The sequence below is a fragment of the Nipponia nippon genome, unplaced genomic scaffold, assembly GCF_047370975.1.
Source record: "Nipponia nippon isolate SJK-2023a ecotype South Korea unplaced genomic scaffold, ASM4737097v1 scaffold_18, whole genome shotgun sequence".
Taxonomy (NCBI): Eukaryota; Metazoa; Chordata; class Aves; order Pelecaniformes; family Threskiornithidae; genus Nipponia; species Nipponia nippon.
In genome coordinates this window covers 6,890,258-6,904,251 of record NW_028262334.1, presented here as the reverse complement: position 1 = coordinate 6,904,251, position 13,994 = coordinate 6,890,258, and the positions used below count along the sequence as shown (strand labels likewise).

Here is a 13,994-nt window from a genome sequence, read left to right as displayed (position 1 = left end):
TTTTATTCCAGAGAAAGAGTGCTAAGTTGTAATAAAATACTAAGTTTCTTTAAAAAAAAAAAGGGGGGGGGGGCAACCCCCCATCTCTTCCTGCAAAATTAAGTAACACTAATTACAAAAACGGAACACCTTTTAATGGACAACTTATTTCTTCAATAAAAAAATAGAATCTGTTCTGTTTGGAAGAAAACCATGGGGCCATTCATATGTTCAGCTACTAATACAGAGCACACTTTTTCTGCTAAGTCTAGATAATTATTCTCTCATGTGATCTATCTAATTGATATTACATTTACAATAACAAACACCAAGTATACATTTGACTTACATTGCACTGATATTTAGAAACTGTACCAAGGTGCTGTGCCTGGAGGTTTACAGACAGAAGTAAAAATACAGCACACAAGCAGGGGAAAGAAAGGAATAAAACATTCTTGGTGAAATTTACTTTCTTACAGTTTTCAGCTCCAAAGACCTGCTCAGTACTCCCTGTGCTGCTTCATCAGTGATAAAGTTAAGCTGTTGTGTCCATGGCTGAGGAATGAAGACACAGGCACTGTCCAGACTGCTATAATTTCTGTAACTGGTAAGTCATAATAATCTAGAAGGTCAGTTCTTTCAGGGACCATAGGTTATACCCTCAGAGATGTCCGTACAGCCTAAGTCAGAATTAAGAGAGAGACTTTGATAAGAGGTGTGCAAGTCTATATACATTTAAAATGCAAGATATGATGCTACTTTTCTGTACTGATAGAGTTTTCTTTAATTGTTTATAAAGTGCTCGTGAGTCTGTTTCAGTAGACCGCAGCATTGCTGGATTCTATCTGCAGTTATGAGTGCAAACATCTTATTGATTACGATGACAGCTTTCTCTGATGGAAGAATTAGAAGTCAATGGGAAAGGTGTGCTTTGAAGACAGAAATCGGTCTATAGTTTATTAACTGATAACTGTCCAATTATTAGAACATAGATAATGAAGGAGAGAACTGGCTCTATGTTTTATCACTTCATGTAATTACACAATTTCCTGGTGCATGTTTCTTTCTCTATGTCGTGGTTTAACCCCAGCTGGCAACTAAGCCCCACCCAGCCGCTCGCTCGCTCGCTCCCCCCCCGGTGGGATGGGGGAGAGAATCAGAAGAGTAAAAGTGAGAGAACTCGTGGGTTGAGATAAAGACACTTTAATAGGTAAAGCAAGAGCCGCGCATGCAAGCAAAGCAAAACAAGGAATTCACTCACTCCTTCCCATGGGCAGGCAGGTGCTCAGCCATCCCCAGGAAAGCAGGGCTCCATCACGTGTAAGGGTTACTTGGGAAGACAAACGCCATCACTCTGAATGTCCCCCCTTTCCTCCTCCTTCCCCCAGCTTTAGGTGCTGAGCATGACGCCATACGACATGGAGCAGCCCTGTGGGCAGTCGGGGTCAGCTGTCCCGGCCCTGTCCCCTCCCCGCTCCTGGTGCCCCCCGCCTGCTCGCTGCTGGGGTGGGGGGAGCAGCAGCAAAGGCCTTGACTCTGTGTCAGCACTGCTCAGCAACAGCGAAACCATCCCTGTGTTAGCAATGCTGTTTCCAGCACAAATCCAAAACACGGCCCCATACCAGCTACTGTGAGGAAAATTAACTCTATCCCAGCCAAAACCAGCACACCCTAAATGGCTGTAAAGCTGGCAAAGACATGCTTTGTTACTGTCTTGCAGGAATTATTCCCCTGAATAATATTTTGAAGGAACCAATATACCACTGAATACACTGAATTTTCAGTGTGTTCAGGTTGGACAGTAGCCATTGCCAAGCATTCTCCTGAGTGGTTCCAAAGGATAAACTAAGAAGAGAACAACAGTCTAAATATGTAGTAAATATGAACAAAGACTTTAGTGAGCACTTAGCACTTTTAAGCATGTATATAGTCCTACTGTCTTAAAAGGAATACTCTGAAGTTAAAGTTGTGTACATCTTCTCTCTTGTTGCATTATAGCCTTAAGGAAACACGGATAAAAGCTCTTATCCATTGATGCTACAGCTAACTAAAAATTTGAAAAAGTCTGAATTTTCAAAAACCTGAGACCTAAAAAAAATTCAAAAAACCCCCAAACATCTCTGGTGAAAACCAACCCACGAAGATTCCAGGATTAAAACTTAAGTAAAGCAATGAATATAAAAAGAAGCGATAAATAGCCCAAACCTAAGACTGGTGTTAATTGTCTGTTTCAGTTATGATTTCTGGTGTATCTGCTCTGATGCTCAGTTATTTCTGCTGCTTGATAAAAAACCAGGACATTTTCAAAAGCATCTTTCATTTGTCAGCATGGATTTAAAGCAACTCAACCACATCAGAATGATCAGAGAGTATCTGATATTCAGGGCTGTTTCGAGAGAGGTTGTAGTTTCCATCTGCCAGCAGTTGCACACAGTCATGGTTGTGTGAGGTATTGAAGAAAATCTAATTTTAGGCAGTCAGACTTGAAAGACTAGTTTACATATGTTCCTCACATAGAAACAGGCTCCTGCTGAGTTAAGCTCCTGCTCTGACTCCTTGTCTATAGACAAAATCAGGAGTCCAGAAAGTTAAGCTTTCTAAAATCCAATTTGTGCTTAAAAATAGATGGTAGAAACATTTCTGTGTTTTAGATAACAACAAGCAGGCCAGGCTTGCTAAGTAATAATTCACCTATACACTGAAGCGACTCAAAACTGAACTTATTTTTCAAAGCTTGGTTCTTCAATGAACTGTGCACATTACAGGATCATAATAGGAAGAAGAAATGTGTCTTATGTTCCAATACACTAACTTTATGCTTGGATCCATGAAAAAGGCTTAGTGTCATCTTCTTCTAGGTAGACAATCAGATGTGGTTGAGCCTCTGAAGGTCATTTTTAATCTAAATGTAAAATACTGATTGCTTTGTTTAACTTCAAGTTTATGACCAAGTGTTAGGGTGCTGTGCTAGTCCCCAGATAGTATGAACTGATTTTGAAGGTTTTTTTCTTACATGAAAATTTGAAGACATAGATTGCCGGTCTGCTTTGCTATTGATATCCCCCTGTCTTCTTTCATAAGTGTTATCAAATGGAATGTTTGTTTTGAGGTGTAGAGAAAGCTGAGCTTTTTTGACTCATGGTGCTATGTTTTTTTTGAGTCGGGTTTCGATGCTCTTAATTAGACACTAAATATCACTTCATATCACAGATAGTCAGACTTGTCGTCTTCATACACGATGACATGAGTGAGATCTAACTGGACTTTCATGTGTCAACAAATAAATTCTGTATTTATGTTTCATCAGTTTGTTAGGATCTTATTTGCCCTTCACGAGTCCTCACACATAATTACCAATGGTCCTAATATTGCTTTGACTAGTTTCTTAACTACGCTAGGATGAATTTCTTCAGGTTCTCCGTGTATCTGAATATGCATACTGTTCCTTCTTCTGGTCTGCAAGCCTGCCTTTTTGTTGAAATCAGCACATAAAATACCTGGGTCTTTCGGGGAAGGCTGAGAAAGTAAATACCTTGAATCCTTCAGCCTTCTCTGTTGTCTCATATTTGTTCTCTTCTCCTCTTAAGTAATCTATACCTTTGCCACCTTCTCACGGTACTGAAAGAACCTTTTTCCTGTTATCTCTGATATACCCTTGCTAGTAATAACTCCCTTTTAATCTTTGCTTTTCTGATTGTATACCTGTCTAGTTGTATAGTACCTTTCTATTCCTCCTTTATGATGTGTTCTTTTTAGATTTTTAAGTTCTTTAGAGAGTCATGCCAAGTCTTTTTCCTCTATGGTAGACTCTTTTGCCTTTGTGTTTTTAATATAGTCTGTTTTAATAACTGCCAATTCGCCTGCCCTTCTTTTTCCCTTCCCAATCTATCAATTCCCTGAATCTGTTGGGTTCTTATTGCACTGCTCTTCGCAATAGAGAACTCAGACAATTTCTTGACACCTCCCCCCCTCCAAATTTCTTCCTACTTTCAAATTCTTACTTAGCTTCTTAGTTAGAGTCAAATTCATGGCACCAGTTCCCTGAGTAACTCCCTCTGCCATGTGGACAAATGAAACTGTCCCTGAAACATAGCAAATGCCTTTTGGGCAGGCTGTGTTTTCCAGATTTTTTTTCAAGATACAGTTTGGTAATAAAATCTGGCTTTACCATTTTGTCCTTTGGATTCATTTATTAACTATAATTGAGTTTGATTTTCCTCTTTCTCTACTCACTGGTAACTTGCTCTACACAGGACCCTTTCAGCGATATTGTTCTTTAACTTCTTGGAGAAAGAGGAAAATGCTTAGAGCTAGATTTACAAAGAATGAGTCATGTTTCGCTCAGTGTTCTTACAATTAAGCAGACAAGACAGCCTTGAAGCAAAAGAGTCAATAGTATTGCCATTCCTATTTCATAAGGGGGGATTGAAACACAGTGATTGTCCAAAGGTCATCCTTGATGTCTGTGGAGGATTTGAGAATTGCTTTAGATCTCCTTAATTCCGGTCCAGCATCTAAGTGACAGGTAGTTTTTTCCTCGTATTCATCTAGGTCTAGTTCACTTTTTAACAGTTACTCAGGTTCTTTGTCATCCGATTTTGATATAATTTAATTAATTGCTTCACATTTAGGGTTTTTTAATCCTTGCTGAAGAATAAATTGCCTTCTTTAGGGCTTCTTTGGAAGGAGAGTTTATGGATAGAAAGGTAAAAAAATGGGGGTGAAGTTTAAGTGAATCAGAAATGGTATTTCTGCTTCAAATGTGTATATAGCCGATTTTCCTGTCCACAGACTTTTTATATATATGTGTACGCATGTATGTATGAATGTATGTATTTAATTTTATAGAATTGACTGTTGGTTTTCTGTCCATCAGTTTAGATAATAGTGATATATGTTGTTTATCCAGTTACTGAGTAGTCTCAAATGTGAATAATGTATTCTAAGCCTTGCTTCTCACAGTTACCAAGTGGAAAGCGAGAGAATAGACTGCAGGGCCACAGCTCTCAGGGTCAGGGTTTCATCCCTGTAGGAAGGATGGAAGGAGAGAAATATTCACAGATCTCTGCTACTCACACTGTTAAATTCTACACAGCCCTCGGTTGGCTGCATCCTTTGCTCCTACACTTCTCCCTAGAAGGAGCTACCTTGCATTCATACCCAATCAACTTGGTTTTCTTTTCTTTTTGATATTTTTTTTTTATTTTAAAGATTTTACACATAATCCTACCCTGCCTCTTTCAAACGCAGAGCCTCTGGTTCCCCTCCCAAGCTGCTTAAACCCAGAGACGCCACACAGCAAAAGGAGCCCTGCTGACTCCCATGCTCTGAGAACCTTGTGTAGAGGGGAGCCTGATTTACTTTTGAATGTTGGTGGATGTGATAAAACTATTGAACTTATTTTCTAAACCCCATGAAATTGGTCCCTGTAGTGACTCAGCTGGTCTTTCTGTTCATAAGTAATAATATCTATAATAAACACATGAAGAACTGCCCAGAAGATCAAAACCAATGTTTTATTCCCAAGAAGCACCGAATTTTGCTCATCCAACTACCAAAACATAAATAATTTTAAAAGTAATTTCCCTTACCATTATTCAGAATTAAACAACAGTGGAGATGGGAAAGAAGGCAGCCAGAAAAGAAAGGAGAAAGAGGTGTTCATAAAAGCTGGAGACTGATAGCAATGGCCGAAGTGAACCAATCGGAGAGACCTGTCAGTGTTCCTGGTGCTTAAAATGCACTGGTTTTGCTTTTGCATGGTAGAATTTCTGCTGAATATTGGCTGACAAATGCGCCGTTGACTTCTGTAACTGGTATTTATTATTTGTCATGCAGCTTGGGAATTGCAGCTATAGGCTAAGACCTTTTTTGCCTGGCAACATACCAACTCAGAGTAGAAGGATATTTGCTTCCACAAAGAGGTTAAAATAACACAAGGATAAAATGAATAACATATAGATGCAGACAGATATGCATCTGTAAACTGTTACCCCGTTCTGGATAGCAAGGTATCTACCGATCAGCTAGCCATTTGGCTGAAGCCAGCTGTGTAGAACAACACACTGTATTTAAGAAGTTAAACACGATACCCTAAATTTGGAACCGTTCATAGCTGTGTTGGGGCAGATCAGGGACCGGGTAACAAAAGTAAGAAACCCTCTTCTCCCTTTCTTTTTTTGCAGGAATAATCATTTGCCTGCCTGTAGCAAGATTTCCTCCACGCTGGTTCAGCTGTACCTGGTGAGTATGAGAATCCTTACTCAAGTCTTTTTTATCACTCTTCTCCCCTGTAGGGATATGACGTTCAGCTGAAGTCTAGAAGGAGAAAAAGATCTATAGTTTTATGTCAGCCTCCTGCTGTGGTAGTTTATATCAGGAAAACTGAAACTTTGCAGCCATGGTATTTATTCAGTTCTTTTACATAATTCCCAGGGTTGAATACAGTAAAACATGTAAGTTGGGCAATTAAATTAATGAATAGTGTCACTGTTGTTTTAGTAATTTAATATAAGATGAAGAGGGGGCAATGGCTGTGAAATGATTCATTTCTGTTGCACACCCACAAATTAGCATTCCTTGTGCTTGCTTTTCTGTGTGTAATTTTGCACTTCAACAGAGAATTATAAACTGTAATTGGTTCACAACTGAAAATACAAAGGTTCAATGGCTTCCTCACTGCATGGAAGAACTGTGCTAAGAAATTTGCTTCCGCTTCTTTATGTCCTTTAAAAGATAGATGATCAAGGGCTCAAAGTTCTCAATGACATTTAAATGATGGATATAGCAAGAGTGCAGTAAGGTCCAGAAAGCCTGCTTAGGCTTCTGCATTTTGGGAGTTGCAATACTTAAAAAAATGAGACTTTGACTGAAACAGGGTGGTTGAAGGTCAGGAAATTTTCCGGTATGGTAGAATAAGATACCTGAATCCTGCACATGATGCAGCTCTGACTAGAGCTTGCTAAATCGTGGGAACCACCAGCTATGGGGTTTGTCTCAGTCCCAGTCCCACAGGGCTGCATGCTGAGTGCTTCCCTATTCTACAAATTCACAATCTGGCCTCCTTTCCTGCAAATAACAGACCACCTTTTGTGAAATACTTATAGTTAAACCTCTCACTCGGTATGTGGGAGGGCAGGATGCCAACTCCTGCTCCTTTGACTCTTCGCTATACAGAAGCGGACCAAAAGCCAGCATTACTCATACGAGACAGTCTTCCTAGTCCCCCTTTGTGTCTCAGCTGTAGGGCCACATTCCTGCTGGCTTGCTTGCTCTCCCCTGTCCTCCTAATCCTTGTGCCCTTGGCTGCAGAGTGAGGTAGCCGTGGCAGGTCTGGAGGGCATCCTGGGGCTTTTGTAGCCTGGTGGCTGAATGAGTCCAGTGAAGCTGGATGGATCCCCTTCTACTGATGAGAGCAATGAATCTTCAACCTTGCTCTTGCAGAGGAAGTGCTTTTGCTGTTAAGCTACTATGCAATCTGGGCACCGGCACCAATTTCAGCTGTCACCTGTGAGTAGTGTTGCAGTGGCTATATTTGTTTTGAAATGTGAAATGCTGGCAGTGATCTTGGATCTTGTTTGAGCACTCCCATGGGGTTTTTTACATATTTCCTACCTTGTCCCTGGATCCCAGAACCATCTTCCTAATCTTTGATGCTTCTGTGAAAGTGTTAGTTTAAAATTTACAGAACTTTTCAGTGCAACATATTGGAACTGAATTAGTTTGGAGGGACAAGATTTATCTGGTAAATATCTGGACGTTTAATGTGTGCAATTCACATCCTACTGCAGATTAACTGCCACCAGTTCCCAGATCAGCTCAGATGTATGTTCAACAGTCTTTGCTGTGACCACAGCGTAGATATACTGCACTTCCCAACAGGAAAGAATAGTGCTTCCCTCCTAAACAGGGTTGCAGTGAAGTAAGAAATGTTGTTCGGTGTGTTGGTACACTAGCAAGGAGTAGCTGGATGGATGCTAGCATATATTGTATAATATCTAGGAATCTCAATTCCTAGTAATCTTACGTTGCTTCAAACTCTGACACCAAAGTCTATCCCAAGGTCAGGTCATATGTGGGTAAGTGGGGGACAGTGGAACAAACGGTCTGTACAGCGGCACTCCAGACCTGCTGGCTGCGGGACATAAAACATGGACCTATTTTGCCACAGACTGCATGTCTATTTTCAGATCAAAAATTTAAAAAGATTAGAATGGCATTCGGCAGTATTTATATATATATATATATATATATAAAAAGATGTTCTGAACGTATGAGGTTCCCTTGTCTTTGGCTTTTTTAATTTTGATTTTGCTCTCTGGTTGCCTTTGGAGTATCTGCAGGGTTTTCTTGCATTTGCAGGGAATTTACATTTTAAATTGCATGTGATGTGCTCTCTTTCCACTACTCTAATTTCTAAATGTCATTTTGATCATTAGCATTTTTTTGACACAAGTCAAGGTACTTTGCTCCTTTCTAGCCACATAGCTTCTGTTTTCCCCCAAAATCTATTTACTTTCCAATATGCTTTAGTATCCCTTTCTATAGGCAGATAGTTAATTTTCAGTTGTTCCCTTCACTTGCAGATTAGCTTATTTTATCTATTTATTTCTCCTTTTTAATCTTTATACTTTGAGGGAAATGGGAAGACACATGCTATCTGAATTTTTCACATTCTGAAGCTTATTTTAATTGACACAGCTCTTCACTGAAAAACAGCTGATTCTTTTCCAGCTCTTGCTCTTCTCCAAGGTAAGCTGGAGGGGATGGAGACCATCCCCTGTCACAAATGGAAGCTAGGGGCTGCTGCAGCCTGGCCCTCCTACAGGGAGCCCTGCACAGCACCAGCCTCCAGCCCAACTCTTTCATCTGCTTTGGCTTCTCTAATTCGAGTTTCTGTGTAATGTTTATTCCTGGCCACCATTGCTCACAGGCACTTTGATCCTTGCAAAACCTCTCGAGAAAAAACAATACTCAGAACACCATCACAATCACTATCTCTGTTTCTTAATGACATTGCACAGCTTTTCTAAAATTAAACAAGTATCTTGCACAATTTAGTTAGTTCTAGGCAAGGCTTCAAAAGATAGAGTTCATGTCAGATACTGTTGGCTCGTAGCCACCTGCCTTGTTGATGTTGCCTTCTTGCCATTCTTTGTCTACCTGCTTAGAATTTCATTTACATGAAACATACATCATGACACAGAATTTTATGACAAATAGTGCTTGGAGGAATTTGAGTGTTTTCTCCCTTCACCCAAGTAAGCACTAATACAAGCTCTCTATTAATATGCACAACAGGAGCTATTTCCTGAGGCATGTCTTTATTTTAATAGAGCAATTTGGAGTATTTTTGAAAACAAATGCAATTAACATTGATTTTTTTTTCACCATGACACTACTTAAGGTACCTAAATGAGAGCCCGAGATGTACTTTCTTGTGTTCTCTGAGAGAGTACTCCAACATATGCACTTCACTTTCTCTCAGGTGGAAAATGCTTTGTCTGACATCTCTTTGCAAGCTCATATGAATGTCTCCTTTCTCTCACTTTACCACAGCAGTGATTAATGTACTTTCTGAACCAGTGAGATACTCACATTCCTACAAATCCTTTTTATCACTGCTACTTTTATTAGGTATCCATGCCCCAATTGTGCTATGCATTACGCAGATGCAAATTTTCAAATTGCTCAGGATTGGCCTTCGTATGTACAATGAGACTGGAGCGTCCCCAAATTCTCAGAGTTTAGCAATCAATTGTGCCTGGAGTATGGATCTCAGAAGGCTGTTTTTCTCTGGCTACCTTCCAAAACACAATAGCAGATCACCACAGCACATACCCTGGTTATTGGTCCTGTGCCTGTCTAATTTGTACCTCTATCTTCAAGGCACTGATGTTCCCTCCCGGAGCCACTCTCTGGGGTTTCTCCCCAGCAAAGAGAGCTGGGTCGTGCCTCCTCCCTCCTGTAAGACTGGAAAGCAGTAGGGCCACGCACCCGCACCAAGGAGCTGGAAAGACCGACAACCTCTATTTCAGATGTAATGCAGGCATCTCTGCTTGCCAAATGGTTCTCCAGAGGTGACCCCAAATAAGAAATAGCTCATAGTCTGAACAGTTTAGGTCCCACACTGGCCAGATGTGCAAAGAGCATGCATACTGGTGTGCCATTCCTGTTTACCAGATGAGAAACTGAGGCACAGAGAGCTTATGTGACTTGTTCAAGGCCAAAGTAAGTTTACTGCAAAACTAGCAACACTAGGAGTTTTGTCCAGATTTCCTCAAGTTCTATGATTAATTTAATTCCTAATAATTTTCTTAATTTTCATTCATAAAATGCTATAAATAAATCATATGCTAAATTTATCTTTTTTGTGTTTATTTACTTTTGGACACATGTTGCGGCATTAAACAGTAGACAGCACTGCAGACTCTTAAGTGCCCTAGCAGGTGAGCTGACAGTAATTGCAGGAGTTTCCAGAACTGACTCTTGGTTTAAGATCTCCTCCCTTACGTTTCCCTCTGCAGTTGCAGAATGCTGTTTTTTCCATTTTTCATTACCGTGACATCTCACTGAAGGCAGAGAGGTGATGTTGCAACTAATGCTGCTGTGAGGATTATCTGGCAGCTGAGAGACTGATGGCCCCATCACTCTCTTCCTAGGTGGAACAAGCTTCCAGCACTGCAGGAGAAAAAGTCTCTCATGCGTATCTGAGAGGAGTCGGGAGGTCTGCTCTCCTGTTTGTACCCAGAAACGGGTACGCCAGCTTCTAGGGGGAGGGACGAGAATATACCTTTGAAATTTACTGCCCAGGTGCAAAATGAATGGAAGGAACTTGGAATGCAAAATTAATTTTCTCATAACAGCTATAGAAAAAGAATACAGCCCCTGATAAATGCTCTTGTTTTGTAAGTGCAACGTTCTTTGTCAGCTCCATATTTGCAGCTCTCAAAAGCTCAGGAGAATTGCTGTGAATGATGTGCTCAGGATTTTTAGGAGCTGTGCTCTTCCCTATGCTTGCTTCTCTCCCTTATCTTACTTATTTGAGGTTAGACGCACACATTATTTCAACCTCAAGAGAAATAGGCCAGCTCATTTCAGCATTTGAAAAGGAGACTAGGTAGTTTAGATACTATTTTAAGGCTCACACATTAAAGATTCTCCTGAGATAATGAATCTGTCATTGTTTTCAAAGGGGGATGCAGAACATTATTTTTGTACCAGAAACTTTCAAAAGAAAACCAGAACTGCCGTCTTAAAATTAAAACAAAATTGTTGTTTGCTAGAATCTATGCAGTAGAGACCAGCTCATTTGCTGCAGTACAGGCTCATCCTAACCACCGTCTTTCCCAGGGTCCTGGCATCCAGCCTTTGCGACCCTCATCAGAGGCAATGCAGTCAACTGCAGGGGGATCACCGGTCACTGCTGTCTTGGGTGAAGCCGTAATGTGTGGGGAGCTCCTCAGTCCCATCACGCGGTGAATAAGGAAAAGCAAAGCCCAGGCGTGCCTTAAGACTCCAGATGGAGAATGAAAAGTGCTGCCTCAACTAAGCTGAATTTAAGTGTGTTTTTCCTGTTCTCTGAAGATATTTCAGTTTAAAAAAGCAGATCAAAATGAATGAAAAAGCAGTTTTTTAGTTGGGATCAATCTATCAAAACGTGAACAAAATGTTCATGTTCTCTTAAACACGGACATCCAAATTCTGCCTCTGGTGAGGAGTCACTCTGACCTCACTCTGCAGCCTGCACTGGTGAGATAAAGAAGCTTGCGGCAAAGAGTTTGCATTTTATGTCTTTTTGAAATGAAGCAGAAAGCCTCCCTTTTGTGGATATGAATTCTTGAGACACCTGGGCTCCTGAGCCTTTTCTCAAGCACTTGAGCTCTCTACTGTAGAAGTAGGCCTGAAGACTTAGCAGTGCACCATAGCACAGAAAGCACGGTTAGTGGGATAAATTGTTTAAAAATATTAAAATTAGTATTTTTTTATTTTGCAGGTTATTAGAACTTACTCCGTTTAGAAAATCTCTGGAAAATGGAAGCGTGAATTTGCGGTAAAGGTAGGAAAGCTTGGCCATGATGTTAGCAAGGAAAACATCAAGTCCATATTTTCCAAGCACAGTTAAGAAGCCCTGATGCTTGTGTAATTTTGAGTATTGGAGAATAAGGTATAGTCTTGCACTGGAAAGCTTGTGGGCTTGTTAACTGAGTCATTTCTGTCTTAATAAATTTGCAAAACTAAGAAATTGTGCAGTACAAGCTTGCCCTATTCAGTAAGTTAAAGTATATAAAATCACTCCTGATTAAAGTCAGTGGATAGGCAGCATGCATTCGTTTGTTTCATTTATTAAGATTATTAATGACCAATATGCAGGCATGCTAGATTGCATGCTCATTCTGCACTTCAGCCTACGTCAACCACATTTTCCATGTGCTGAGATGCTGTGGCTGAGAGAGCAGGACCCGTGCGCTGCTGCCATTTCATTTGTTCCCTGAATTGGTATGAGTCACCTAGCAAAGCAATGGGAAAATTTTCAAGGACATGTTTGTGTGTTTTTGGAAGGTAACAGTATACCAAGAGTAGCTAAAGAGATGTGCTTCTGTTTAATCAATAAACGGATCGCATGAGAAGTTTTACCCAGCTAACCGTATGTATGAAGAATCCAGAGAACACGTATCACAGCTCTGTGTGCAGTGCTGCACGGTCAGAGAACTGTAAGCATCACAACACTGAAATCAGGATCCTTTCTGGGTTAAACATTATGCTTTCTTTCATTGATGTTGGTTTTTACAGTATTTTGTGGCACGTGAAAATCATTAAATTCAAGCTCAAGTGGTCATTTTGTTGAGAGTTTAAATCCATGATGTTCAGTCCCGCGGGAGCTGCCTATCCTAAGGCACTGTTCATGCCGCACTGTTTTGCCAATGGACAAGTGCGGGAACTGCTGGAAACAGTCAGGGCTGTAAAGCAGGAAACACCTCCAAAGGTACAAACGTCTTTAGAAAGGAATTTGAACACACAATGTCCATTTATTTTTAATGAGATGTAAATGCATGGATCTTTAGATGTCTCTGATAAACTCATCCTTGTTCATTTGGAAAATCTGCCAAAAAGTATGGCCAATTGTTTGCTCTGGAATTACTGTCATTGGTTGTGTTTGAAGGGAGAAGGAAGGGGATGGATTTTTCCAAACACCTCCCAAACAGGACTGACCTGGAGCAGACACCCCCTGGAAAGTTACATTTTCAGGAGTTTGTTTTAGAAGAATTAGGCTGTAGAACACGGAGTTCTTCTGAACACTGAACTTGCAAAGCATGTAGTGTCACCTTGGAGTGGTATTTTATACTATGACATTCATTGCTACTGTGGTTTTCCCAGTGACTGTATAAATTGCTTTTGCAAGCAGAAATTTATTGTATATATTTGACGTAGCTCTCTTGATTTTGCCCCTCCATCACTCTCCGAACTCCTCCCCAAAACAGATGTTGCTATAAAGTGATATGTCATTTATTCCTGAACTTTTCTTAATGATTGTGGTGGCATTTCTAATATTTCTTAGAGGCAAGTGCAGCAGCTGCCACTATAATTGTTTCATGAAGTCAATGAAATACGTTTTACTACAAAAAAAATCCAGCTATGATTTCATAATTATTGCTTCCCTTGTCCAGCTCCAGAGCTGGACAGTCATTCTGGTCAGTCTGGATATTGCCCATTCCTAAATCCCAGGATCCTACAAAACTCAGTGCTATGTGCTTTTTGTTATGCATGTTGAACAACTATCTCACAGAGTTGAACAATTTTGCTAGACTAACTTGTCAGGAGACATTTTGACTTTATTTCTTTGCCCTGTTTTAAATTCTCCTCCTTGACTAGCCCTTATGCTGACCCATCCTACTTAACCCAGATGGATTTTCTGTGAGGCTTATTTGGGCTTTCTCTCTGGTATAGCTTCCTTAAGGTGAGAACTGTGATTCTGCTTTATCTGTTGGTTTTTGTTGTGGGTTTTTTTTCTGATA

The 13,994-nt window shown here is 40.4% G+C and overlaps 1 long non-coding RNA gene across 1 annotated transcript; it reads left to right on the top strand.

Annotated features, from left to right (window-relative positions):
• Positions 1 to 468: 468 nt before the first annotated feature.
• LOC148056081 (uncharacterized) lies at positions 469 to 12,037 on the top strand. The gene is made up of 3 exons (XR_015704084.1): positions 469 to 586; positions 6,165 to 6,222; positions 11,975 to 12,037. It is a non-coding gene; the product is annotated as an uncharacterized LOC148056081 (long non-coding RNA).
• Positions 12,038 to 13,994: the final 1,957 nt, after the last annotated feature.